Source organism: Nicotiana tomentosiformis, chromosome 2, assembly GCF_000390325.3.
Source record: "Nicotiana tomentosiformis chromosome 2, ASM39032v3, whole genome shotgun sequence".
NCBI classification, from domain to species: domain Eukaryota; kingdom Viridiplantae; phylum Streptophyta; class Magnoliopsida; order Solanales; family Solanaceae; genus Nicotiana; species Nicotiana tomentosiformis.
Window position 1 is genome coordinate 97,571,670 of NC_090813.1, and position 12,209 is coordinate 97,583,878.

Consider the following 12,209-nt stretch of genomic DNA (forward strand, 5'->3'; position numbering starts at 1 on the left):
ACAATAAAATGGTATTGCAGAACGTATGAACAGAACGCTTTGTGATAGGACACAGAGCATGCTTTCACACTCATGTGTTAGTAAGGATTTTTGGGCTGGAGCAATTAATACAACTTGTTATTTGGTCAACAAATCTCCATCCACAACTATTGAGTTCAAAACACCTTTTGAGGTATAGTCCGGTTTGCCTGCTGATTATTCAAATTTAAGAATATTTGGTTGCACAATCCACCGCATCTATCATACCATCATATGGAATGTAAGAGGATATCATAATCAACTCTGAGTCACCAGCAGAACACATACCCGATCAGACAGAAACCTTCTGTTTGATCCCATCTTGGAGAAAATCATAATACGCAACCTACTCCTCACGACGGTAGGAAATATACACCTCGAACCATGGTATAAACCATTAAGAACTCTTTGGAATCCATTGACACATAACCAAGATATCAGAACCGAATCCCTCTAACTCAACTAAGTCACGCAGGTCGTCAAAACCCAAGAGAATTTCCACGAAACACCTATAGAGACTCACCACATCGTAAGAACCTAAAGAAGGAAACCTGAGCCGAAGGCAAAGAAGTACATATTTCTAGGGTATGCAACTGGAGTGAAAGGTTATACGTTATGGTGCACAGATCAAAAGGCTCAAGGGCTAATTATTTGTAGGGATGTAACATTCAATGAATCTGCCTCACTGGACAGCCAGAGGAAGAAGGCAATAGGAGAAACAAATCGTGATGTCAGTGACCGCATAGAGCTAGAAATTGATTCTCCACTAGGCACTAGCTCAGCGCAGTAGTTCTAAAGGAGATGAAGTAGAGGAGGTGCAAAATATTGATCAAGATGATAATATTAATGCACCTACGCAATAACCATATAGCAGTGCAACAGGCAGAGAGAAGATAGTGATCAATCGACCGCAAAGGTTTGCAAACGTAGTTGATGGGAATCTTCTTGGATATACGAATCCTGTGCGATTTGCTTTGGCAGTTGCAGAGACCGTTGATGCGTTTGAATGTTATAACTATTCAGAAGCTATTTCGGGTACAGAACCAAATCGATGGAGGCCAAAATTTTTGATAAGGAAACATGAGCAATCAGTACAATTGCAATTGCAAGTTTGCAACAACAGGCCAACAACAGAATTCATTAAAAGGAAATCATTTTAAATTTCTAACGAGCAGCAGGCCAGCATCTAACGAGCAGCAGAATTCAAGTTTACACGGGGAATTAGGGGGCTTGGGATATTGGGCTTAGATTTATTGGGCTGGAAAATAGAAATAGAGATGAGCTTGGACTTAAAATATTTCGGTATTTCAGTATTTCGGTATACCAAAATATCAAAAACTCAATACCGAATACCGTACCGAAATATCGAAAAAACCAATACCGAAATACCAAATATTCGGTTCAATTCGGAATTCATTTTTTCGGATTTTATCCCCACCCCTACTCATACATGCCTATCGTATCTGATTTTCTTTGATTTTTTTCCATTAGACAGTAAAATTTAGATTTTCTTAAATTTCTTCATTTCAAATCAAAAGAACATGATTAAGATGAGAGGAAATTAAAAATAAATAGCAAAAAAAAAAAAAAAAAACAACAAAAGAAGAATAAGTGGCATTGCAAATCGTGGTATTAGCCAATTGAAATGTATTTTAGATATCTATTTATTTTCCTAGTCCTTTTCCTTTTTTAACTTTCTCCTTTTAAAAATTTATTTTATTATCCTTCTTTTTTCTCCTGCTCTTTTATTCATAGCCTTCTGCAATGATATAAAATCACTTTTAGTTATAATTTCCAAGTAGTTATATCTAAATACACTTATCACTTATCAGTACTATAATTTGTCTAACTTTATAAAAATCTAAATGTTTTTGATATGTTAATCTTGATCTTAGAGATCAGTAATATTTACCAGAGAAAGTTTGCTCTTATTTCTTTTTTTATTTTTTAACAGAAGAATATTGCGAACTTATCATGAAGCGGAAAAATCTTTCCTCGATTTGTCTTCAGGAGGAGCAGTTTGAATTTGTTTCTATATATCCTTGTGTTTTTTTGAAGTAGCTAATAAAAAATGAATGCTGTGCAATACAAAGTCGGCAAAAACTTGGAGAAAAAATGATTCTAATATTTCCTATATTCAAAATGTTGTAGCTCAACTTGGTAATCATCAACATCTGTTTTCATTTGAAACTTGACAAACAATCATCTAATAATCTTATTCAATCTCTTTGTCCTTGTTATTCGTCACCTTAAAGAAATATTATCCTTAAAATTCACTTGTTTCTGCTTCCAAAGTCATTGGCAATCCTCTCGGGAATTCCATATATGGATACAACATTGGATGATCATCTTCTTTCGCTGTCCACCTACATAATTGATGAATAATTTGTCAGATAAAATAGGATTAGAACATAAGAACATATTAAATTTACTATGACTATATTTTGTATATTGTGCACTTACAAAACATATAGTAATCCTAGAGGACTAGTAGTAGCAGATGTGGCAACATTAATTTATTTTTAGTAATTCGTTCAAGTTTAAACTAATTTTTTTTTTACTGTTTTGATCTAACCGATCGAACTCGAATGACCTATCAAAATATTTGGCTAAACAAGTCAAAATAGTGCGACCGTACGGGCCAATACGCAAACCAAACCCAAACATACAAAATCAAATTTAGAGATTGGGAACTACGTAAATTTAGAAAAAGCTTAAACTAATAATTCGAGAGAAATACATTAAATTCCACATTATTTATCCAAAATGAAGCAAAAAAAAGAGAGGATGTAGCGTTATAACTACTTATTCTGGAGTCTGGACAAGTTGATTATGTTGCGGAAGCCAAATGTATATAGTGTGAATGAGTCACAACTACTATACCAAAAATTATGACAACCACTAAATAATAAACAAGACAATAAGACAACAATAAAAGAACACCAGAATTTACGAGGTTCGACCAATTTTGCCTACTTCCTCGGACACAATCAATATTTTATTCCACTCCAAAATTACAAGTAAAATAATACTAAAGAGAGAAGATACAAATGCCTTAAGAAGATAAAAGGCAAATGAGAGGTGTGTTTAAATCCTAAACATTAGGCCTCCTTTTATAGGGTGAAATTCCCATTCAAAATTGTCATCCACCGATGTGGTACTTTTGCCAATTTCAACAAATCTCCACCTTGGCAAAATTCCACATCTTCAATTTTCTCTCAATAACAAATTTTGGTTGTGTCTTCATCTTCAATCTTTAGTGTTCAACAATGTTGATCAAATCCAAACAATGTTGAAACTTGACCGCAGTCACCACTTTTGTCAGCATATCAGCAGGGTTCTCCGTAGTATGAATTTTCTTCACCGTGACTCCACCTTCTTCTATGATTTCTCGTACGAAATGATACCGAACATCAATGTGCTTCGTCCTTGCATGATAAACTTGGTTCTTCGCTAATTGAATAGCACTTTGACTATCACAAAAAATTGTAATATTTTTTTGTTCAATACCAAGCTCCTTTAGCAACCCCTGAAGCCAAATTGCCTCCTTCACAGCCTCCGTAATAGCCATGTACTCTGCCTCTGTTGTAGACAAAGCAACTGTTGACTGCAAAGTAGACTTCCAACTAACTGGTGCCTTTGCAAAAGTAAACACATAACCAGTAGTTGACCTTCGTTTGTCCAGATCACCCGCAAAATCTGAGTCACAATATCCAACTACAGACCAATTGCCTTCCTGCTCAAAAACTAACCCAACATCTACAGTACTATGAATATACCGTAGAATCCATTTCACAGCTTGCCAATGCTCCTTTCCTGGATTATGCATATATCTGCTAATAACTCCAACGGCTTGTGAAATATCAGGTCTCGTACAAACCATTGCATACATCAAGCTACCAACAGCATTTGCGTATGGTACCCTTGACATATACTCCTGTTCAGTTTCATCCTTTGGCGACATAGTAGTACTTAGCTTAAAATGGGGAGCAAGTGACGTACTAATTGGCTTAGTCTTCTTATCTATGCCAAAACGCTGTAGTACTCTCTTCAAATATTCTTTCTGAGATAAACAGAGTTTCTTTGAACGTCTATCTCTTATTATCTCCATGCCAAGAATTTTCTTTGCCTCACCCAGATCCTTCATCTCGAACTCCTCCTTCAGTTGAATCTTCAACTTATCAATTTCTTCCGAATTCTTGGAAGTTATCAACATATCATCAACATATAGGAGAAGATATACAAAGGAACCATCATTAAGTTTGCGCAAATACACACAATGATCGTATTTGCTTCTCTTGTACCCTTGCCGCAACATAAACTTGTCAAATCGCTTGTACCATTGTCTAGAAGATTGTTTCAATCCGTACAACGATTTTTCAAGTTTGCATACCATATTTTCTTTTCCAGCAACTTTGAATCCTTCTGGCTGAGTCATGTAGATTTCCTCCTCCAAGTTTCCATGTAAAAACGCAGTTTTTACATCCATCTGAACTAGTTCCAAATCCAACTGTGCTACCAAAGCCAACATAATTCTAATGGAGGAATGTTTTACAACTGGAGAAAATACTTCATTGTAATCAATTCCCTCCTTTTGAGCATATCCTTTGGCCACCAATCTTGCTTTGTAGCGAACATCTTCTTGGTTAGGAAATCCTTCTTTCTTTGCAAATACCCATTTGCACCCAATTGCTTTCTTTCCCTTCGGGAGATTGGCCAATTTCCATGTATGATTCTGATGAAGGGATTGCATTTCTTCATTCATGGCAATCCTCCACTTATCTTCTTCTGAACTTTGGATTGCGTCTTTATAAGTGGTAGGAACACCATCAGCTACAATTGAGGTTGCACAAGCAACCGTCTCTATGAGACGAACAGGTTTCGTTATTGTCCTTTTTGGCCTGCTGGTTGCTATTGATTCAAGTTGTTGTCGAGGTTCATGAGTTGGAATCTCCCTTTCTACTGGCTCTTCTTCCAGAGGGTAATCTTCATGAGTTTCCTCCTCTGCTTCTTGTGTAGGAAAAATAAATTTTCCCTCAAACTCCACCTGCTTTGATGCACCACCAGTTTGTTTGACATCTTCAACTGTCACCTTATCTGTTATGGCAGATTCATCAAAGGTAACATCTCTGCTGAATATAATATTCCTTGTCTCTGGACACCATAAGCGGTATCCTTTGACTCCAGAAGTAATCCCCATAAATATAGCCTTCTTTGCTCTCGGATCCAATTTTGACTCTTTCACATGATAGTATGCAATTGAGCCAAACACGTGCAAAGAGTCATAATCTACAGCAGGTTTTCCATACCATTTTTCAAATGGTGTCTTGCCATCAATAGCAGCAGATGGTAGACGATTAATGAGGTGGCATGCATATGTAATTGCCTCAGCCCAAAATTCTTTGCCCAAGCCAGCATTGGACAACATACACCGTACCTTCTCCAGTAAAGTCCGGTTCATACGTTCTGCCACTCCATTCTGTTGTGGTGTATTTCTGACAGTGAAGTGTCGGACGATGCCATCATTTTCACAGACCTTATTGAAATGATCATTTTTGTATTCACCTCCATTGTCTGTGCGAATACACTTGATCCTCCTGCCTGTTTGATTCTCCACCATCGTTTTCCATTTGAGAAAAATTCCCAACACTTCATCTTTCCTCTTCATTGTATACACCCACACTCTTCGGGAAAAATCATCAACAAAGGTTACAAAATAGTGCTTCCCACCCAATGAAGGTGTTTTGGAAGCACCCCAAACATCAGAGTGTACATAATCCAAAATGCCTTTAGTATTATGGATCGCTATACCAAATTTAACCCTTGTCTGTTTCCCTTTGACACAATGCTCGCAAAACTCCAAGTTGCAAGTCTTTACGCCTTTTAACAATCCTTGATTAGATAAAGCTTTCAAGGATTTTCCTCCAGCATGTCCCAAGCGCATGTGCCATAGCCTGGTTGCTTCTGCCTCTTTGTCATCACTGGATGTCACTGTTGCTGTCCCAATAACTGTGCTACCACGATAGCAGTACATGTTATTGTTCTTCCGATTGGCCTTCATTACCACTAGTGCACCGGAGCATATTCTCATCACTCCATTTTCTGCAATGATTTTGAACCCTTTTGATTCTAGGGCTCCCACAGAGATGAGATTCTTCTTCAAACCCGGTACATATCGAACATCTGTTAATGTTCTGATCATTCCATCATGGCTCCTTAATCTTATTGAACCAATGCCATATGAGGTAAGAGGGCTGTTATCCGCTGTGTGGATGACTCCATATTCTCCTTCTTGAAAATTCACGAACCAGTCCTTGTTGGGACACATATGGTAGCTACAAGCCGAGTCCATCAACCATATGTCTGATGATGTTGATAACTCTGTTGTAACTAATGAGAAGTCTGAATCATCACAATCAGCTACATTTGAATCCATAATGGCCTTTCCATTGTTATGTCTGGCCTTATTCTTCAACTTCGGACAGTCTTTCTTCCAGTGCCCCTTTTCTCGACAAAAGGCACATTCATCTTTGCTGGGTCTAGATCTCGACTTGGATCTTCCCTTCTTAGTCCTCGTTTGATTTTGAGGACGACCCCTCACAATTAGTGCTTCTCCTTCTCCGCCCTTCTGTTTTTCTCCCTTTCTTTGTTCATAGCTGTACAAAGCCGAACAAACTTCTCTGAGAGAAATTTCGTCATTTTCATGGAGTAGAGTAGTTTCAAGGTGCTCGTACTCATTAGGAAGTGACCCCAACAACATCAAGGCCAAGTCACCATCATCAAAAGTTGCATCCATATTTTGTAAATCTGTGACCAACTTATTGAAACTGGTGATATGTTCATTCATTGTGGTGCGAGGAACATAGGTGAAGCGAAACAGTCTCTTCTTCATGTACAATTTATTTTGACTGTTTTTCTTCAAAAATTTATCCTCCAGTGCTTTCCATAATTTACTTGCAGAAGTTTCCTTTGTGTATGGATATTTTTGCTCTCTAGCAAGGTAGGATCGAATGGTACCGCAAGTAACACGATTGATAATTTTTCAATCTTCTTCTCCAATAACATCTGGCTTCTTTTCTTCAATGGCAAGATCTAGCCCTTGTTGAAAAAGAACATCTAGAACCTCGCCTTGCCACATCCCAAAATATCTTGACCCGTCAAAAATTTCTACCGCAAATTTCGCATTTGACATAATTCTTGTCATAAGCGAAGATGCCAACGATGACGTATTATTGACACTTGATGTAGATTCTTCTTGTTTACTGTCTCCCATTTTGACACAAATATTATTTAGTAGCTGACGACACAAATCAAGATTATTTCCTTTCTGGTGTGGAAGATCAGACTAAGCTGCAACCACAGAGCATACTCAGACAGAACCTTGACTCAGTTACCAAGATAGATCTTTTCTGATGTGGAAGATCAAACTATGCTGCAACCACAGAGCATACTTAGACAGTACCTTGACTCTGATACCAGTTGTTGCGGAAGCCAAATGTATATAGTGTGAATGAGTCACAACTACTATACCAAAAATTATGACAACCACTAAATAATAAACAAGACAATAAGACAACAATAAAAGAACACCAGAATTTACGAGGTTCGACCAATTTTGCCTACTTCCTCGGACACAATCAATATTTTATTCCACTCTAAAATTACAAGTAAAATAATACTAAAGAGAGAAGATACAAATGCCTTAAGAAGATAAAAGGCAAATGAGAGGTGTGTTTAAATCCTAAACATTAGGCCTCCTTTTATAGGGTGAAATTTCCATTCAAAATTGTCATCCACCGATGTGGGACTTTTGCCAATTTCAACAGATTATGGCATGTTATTTCATTTATTGGACTCAACTTTTAAATTTTATCCTAAGCGAAATTTGAACAAATTGAATCATTAATTGCCATCTCTGATTATAATACCTGTAATTGATAACAAGATGGTGTAGGAATAAAGCTGCTTCCAATTTAGCGAGTTCCCACCCTGGACATAGCCGTAATCCACCTCCGAATGGAATCACCTTCTTGCTTGTTGTTGGATCCTGGAAATGGATTTTAATCTATTGTTTATAGAAAAGTGTTACTTGGAAAGAAAAAAGAAATACTTACGATCCATCTCCAAGGGTTGAATTCCGATGGATTTTGATGCAGCGACGAATCAAGATGTACAACAGACAACATAGGAAGGACTTTCCATCCCGCTGGTATATAATATCCTGCACTTCCATTACATCGATAAAATTGGAATTAAATTCACTTAAAGAAAAGAACATTTATGTCAGAAATCTTGTATTTCTTCTAGTGGATATATTCAGATATAATTTCGAAATGATTATATGTATGTATGAATAATGTGAATGATTTAAATTAAAGTAGTAAACCAGTGTTGGAAGCAATAATTAAGAAATCTTATATGACTTCTTGTTAACAAACCTTTGAATTCTACATCCTTGATAGCTTTCCTGTGAACAAACTTCACCAAGTTGCCACAACGTAGAGTCTCATTAATGACCTGAATTATAATAAGATTTTAGGTGCATTGATAGTATAAAAAATATTTAAAAAATAATTGTAGGTCAATAATCTTGATAAATAAGTAATTGGTAACCCCATAAAAATAATAACTAACATGTTATCATTATCATAATCTTAAACTATATTAGCAGTCTAAAAAATTCCTAAAAATTACAATAATCATTTCTTATACTTACTATAAAGTGCCAGAGACAAAGGGTCAAATCTCAGCTAGATTGGTCAGTTTTACTTGAAAGACTAGATTCGGGAATATTTACCATACTGGTGAATTTCATTTGCTTATAATCTTCCCAGTTTAGGGGTTCCCCTTCCTTTTTCTTTCTCCTCACTGCTCGATGTTCCTCCTGATAATATGATGCATATATGTGTTAGTATAGGTAATTAAACTATCTAAAAGAATTATTAAGGGTCTTTTTACTTTAAACGGACTAAAAACAAAGGACATAAGTTCACATTGAATTGGGAAGTATTAATATATTTTTTTATCTTCAAATAATGCGTCTCATTATAGTTTGACTTTAAACCACCAATTTTATTGAGTTTAAAGATCGAGTTAAAGACGAGTTGATATTTAATTTACTTTCTTATACCTTCAAGTACTGGAGAGCTCGTGGTGAGTGGGCAAGAAAATAGACGAGTAGGGACAGAAGTCCTGAGGTTGTTTCATAACCAGCCAACAGAAGGTCCTGCAAAATGCTTACTTTCTCCACATCACTTAAGTGTCCTTTCGAAAAATTCTCATTAAAAATGTCTTCTTTGGCTAGCCCATTAATCCCCAGTTCTTCTCTCTTTTTTCTTTCTTTCAGTACTTGCTTCAAGGTGGACGAGATCCTCGTACGAGCCTGCGCGAAGAGACTGAATCAATCGTCGAATGCACTAATGAACTTGCTAGAAGAAGAGACTGTAGTTGAATCAGGAGTGTTTGGTAAAACAGAAGTTATGTTTAAAAAAACTGAATTAGGAGTGTTTGGTAAAACAGAAGCTAGTGGCTCTCCAGGTTCCATGTTCAGTACATTCATCAACATCAAATTAAAGCTAAACTGCAAATACAAACTGAATTTGTTCAAAAATATTTATCGTTATCGAAAAATAACAAGTAAATTGAAGTCAGATAATATTGACGGAAGGTAGTATGTTACTATTTTCTTCCCAAACCTATTTAGCTTCTTTTGAGAAGAGAACCAATTGATTTCCTCTCCACGACTCCATTAACGAGCTACATAACTTATCAACACAAGCGAGAAAATCGGGTTTGCACTTGAATTTATTGATGAGGCCAACTTCAATGCTTCAGAATTTTTTTGTGAAGATCACCAGATACAAGAATCAAAGAGTGTTTGCCAAGAATGTCTCTAACTGGTTTAGGATAGCTGCTTTGGAACAGCCTGCCTTCATTCTGAAGGACAAATGTGTTGAACTCTAAGTCACATGAAACAATAGTTGGAGAGCCGAAAAGATAGGATTTGAATACTTTTCCATATCTGAAATAAGCCAAAAAAATAAAAACATATCTTGAGCACAGTTAGAGGTGACAAAATTAATCTATTTTTTTAGTAACCCGCTCAACCCGTACAAGTTTTAAAGGATTGGATTATGACACATTTTTAGACTTGACTCGTTTGAACCCAAAACGACTCTCAAATTATTGGGTCCAAATACAACCTAAATCCAAATATACAAAATTATATTTAGAATTTGACGATTATGTAATTTTTTTGAAGAACTTAGCTAAAATATAAGGAAAATACAATAGCTTTCACATTCTTTTCAAAAAGCAAAAAAGAAAAGAAAAGGAGAGATTGTATCATGTTAGGAGGGTTCATTCGGTTACGATCCCGTTATTTAATCTATCTTGACCCAAAGCGAACTTCAAACGAGTTGGATGATCATGACCATATATTAATTCAACTTGTTTTGATATATTCTAAGTTGATTCAACACACTCATTTGCCACATTGCCAAGCATAAAGAGAAGCAGAAAAATTTGCATAAAATTAAATATGAAGTACCTAGAGCGACGTTGTTGCAAGAAGTTGCCAATGGAGAATGATTTATGAGGTGTAAAGAAGCCAAATGTTTCTCCAACAAAGGGTAAGCCCATGCTCCCACTAGGTAAGCCCTTAGGCTCATGTTTGACAAAGAAGAATTGGTGAAAGATTAAGACAAAAATTATAGTACCAAATAAGAAAGCTAATGTCATCATTTGAAGAAGCACAATCATCATATATTAGCCAAGAATAATTTTAGTACTAAAAATTTGGTTTGCAGTATGGTGTATCCCCTCCTGTGATTCATTTACTACTATATATATATAAGCCCATGTGTGTCCAATAATGGTATTTAGATAAAAGCAAGAATGAGAGATTTAATTAGTAGACATTGCATTGATTGTGAACCACATTAAGAAATTTATTCACACAAAATTAAATGAATTACCTTTTACTACGATTTTAGTTGTTCTTATCCACGTAAATCTCCTCGAAATAATCAAGATTTAACAATTTCCCTTAATTTGTAGCTATGGAACATTCGAGATTCATTTATGCTAATAACTTCCTGCTCACATTTCAGGAAAACGCTTTAACATGTATTCCATTTATTCTTCGTCTATAGTCCTTTTTGATACTCTCTCCGTTCACTTTTACTTGTCCAAAGTAGACAACTTTGAATTAAGTGTAAACAAAAAAAAAGAAGATAAAGACGTACAAAAGGTTTAGCTTTTCCCTCTTCTTAATTAACTAACTAAAAATGGTTGATGCACCGTGGACGTAAACCTGATTTTTTTGCGGACATTTAAAGAATGGAATAAACACACTATATGTACATAAATTTATAGTGCATAGTGTATATGTTTACCCTTAAAATCGGATAACAATTGAATTTGTAAGTGATTTTAAGGATACACGGATTAATTTGATACAAAGTGATTAATTAAGTTGCAATTGAAATAAACAATGATAAAGTAAATTCAAACCACAAGAATTGGACAGTTTCAATCTCGGAAGGTTAGCCACCCTCGAGCCAGATGCACTTTGATCGGTTTCACGATACAGAAGAACAAGAGCTTAAAGAGAATAATAATAATGTATTGCTTTGAAATGCGTGTTACAATATGCTAAATGAATCATCAGACCCCCTTTATATAGTAGATGAGTCATACTTTAGGTACAATTCTATAAAAGGTAAAAAATCTCTTGATTTGTCGATTGTCAGTTCCTCATTGATACATGCCGAGATTCCCGCCGCAATATCCGACCGGTCACGGATATTTTAGTCTTCTGTTATGCTAACAATGTTTCTTCGAGCTCGTTCGGGACTAGGATCGATTCCGGGATCACGACCTTGATATTCTCGAAGGCGGGAGTTCCAACCCCGGGTTCTAGCCTAGTGGGACTTGGGGTCGATCTTCAGTCCTTTATTACCATGTTCCAAACCTGACCTACCATGTTGTAGGCGAGCTTGATTTCAACCGTATACAGATAGTCCCCTCGTTTTTCGGAGAGTAGACGACGAAAAACGACATGAGCTCCCAGTTCTTACTTCGATACCCCGCGACAGAAACGAGAAAATAAACGAAACATCTCATCAATCAAGTCTTAATGGCATTAAATGCATGTCAGCCGCCGGTCGGCCATTATTGGATGTGAACCG

General features: G+C 36.2%; 1 pseudogene; it reads right to left on the bottom strand.

Annotated features, from left to right (window-relative positions):
* Window positions 1-2,179: 2,179 nt before the first annotated feature.
* LOC104100964 (cytochrome P450 724B1-like) lies at window positions 2,180-10,659 on the bottom strand (annotated as a pseudogene).
* Between the last annotated feature and the right edge of the window lie 1,550 nt (window positions 10,660-12,209).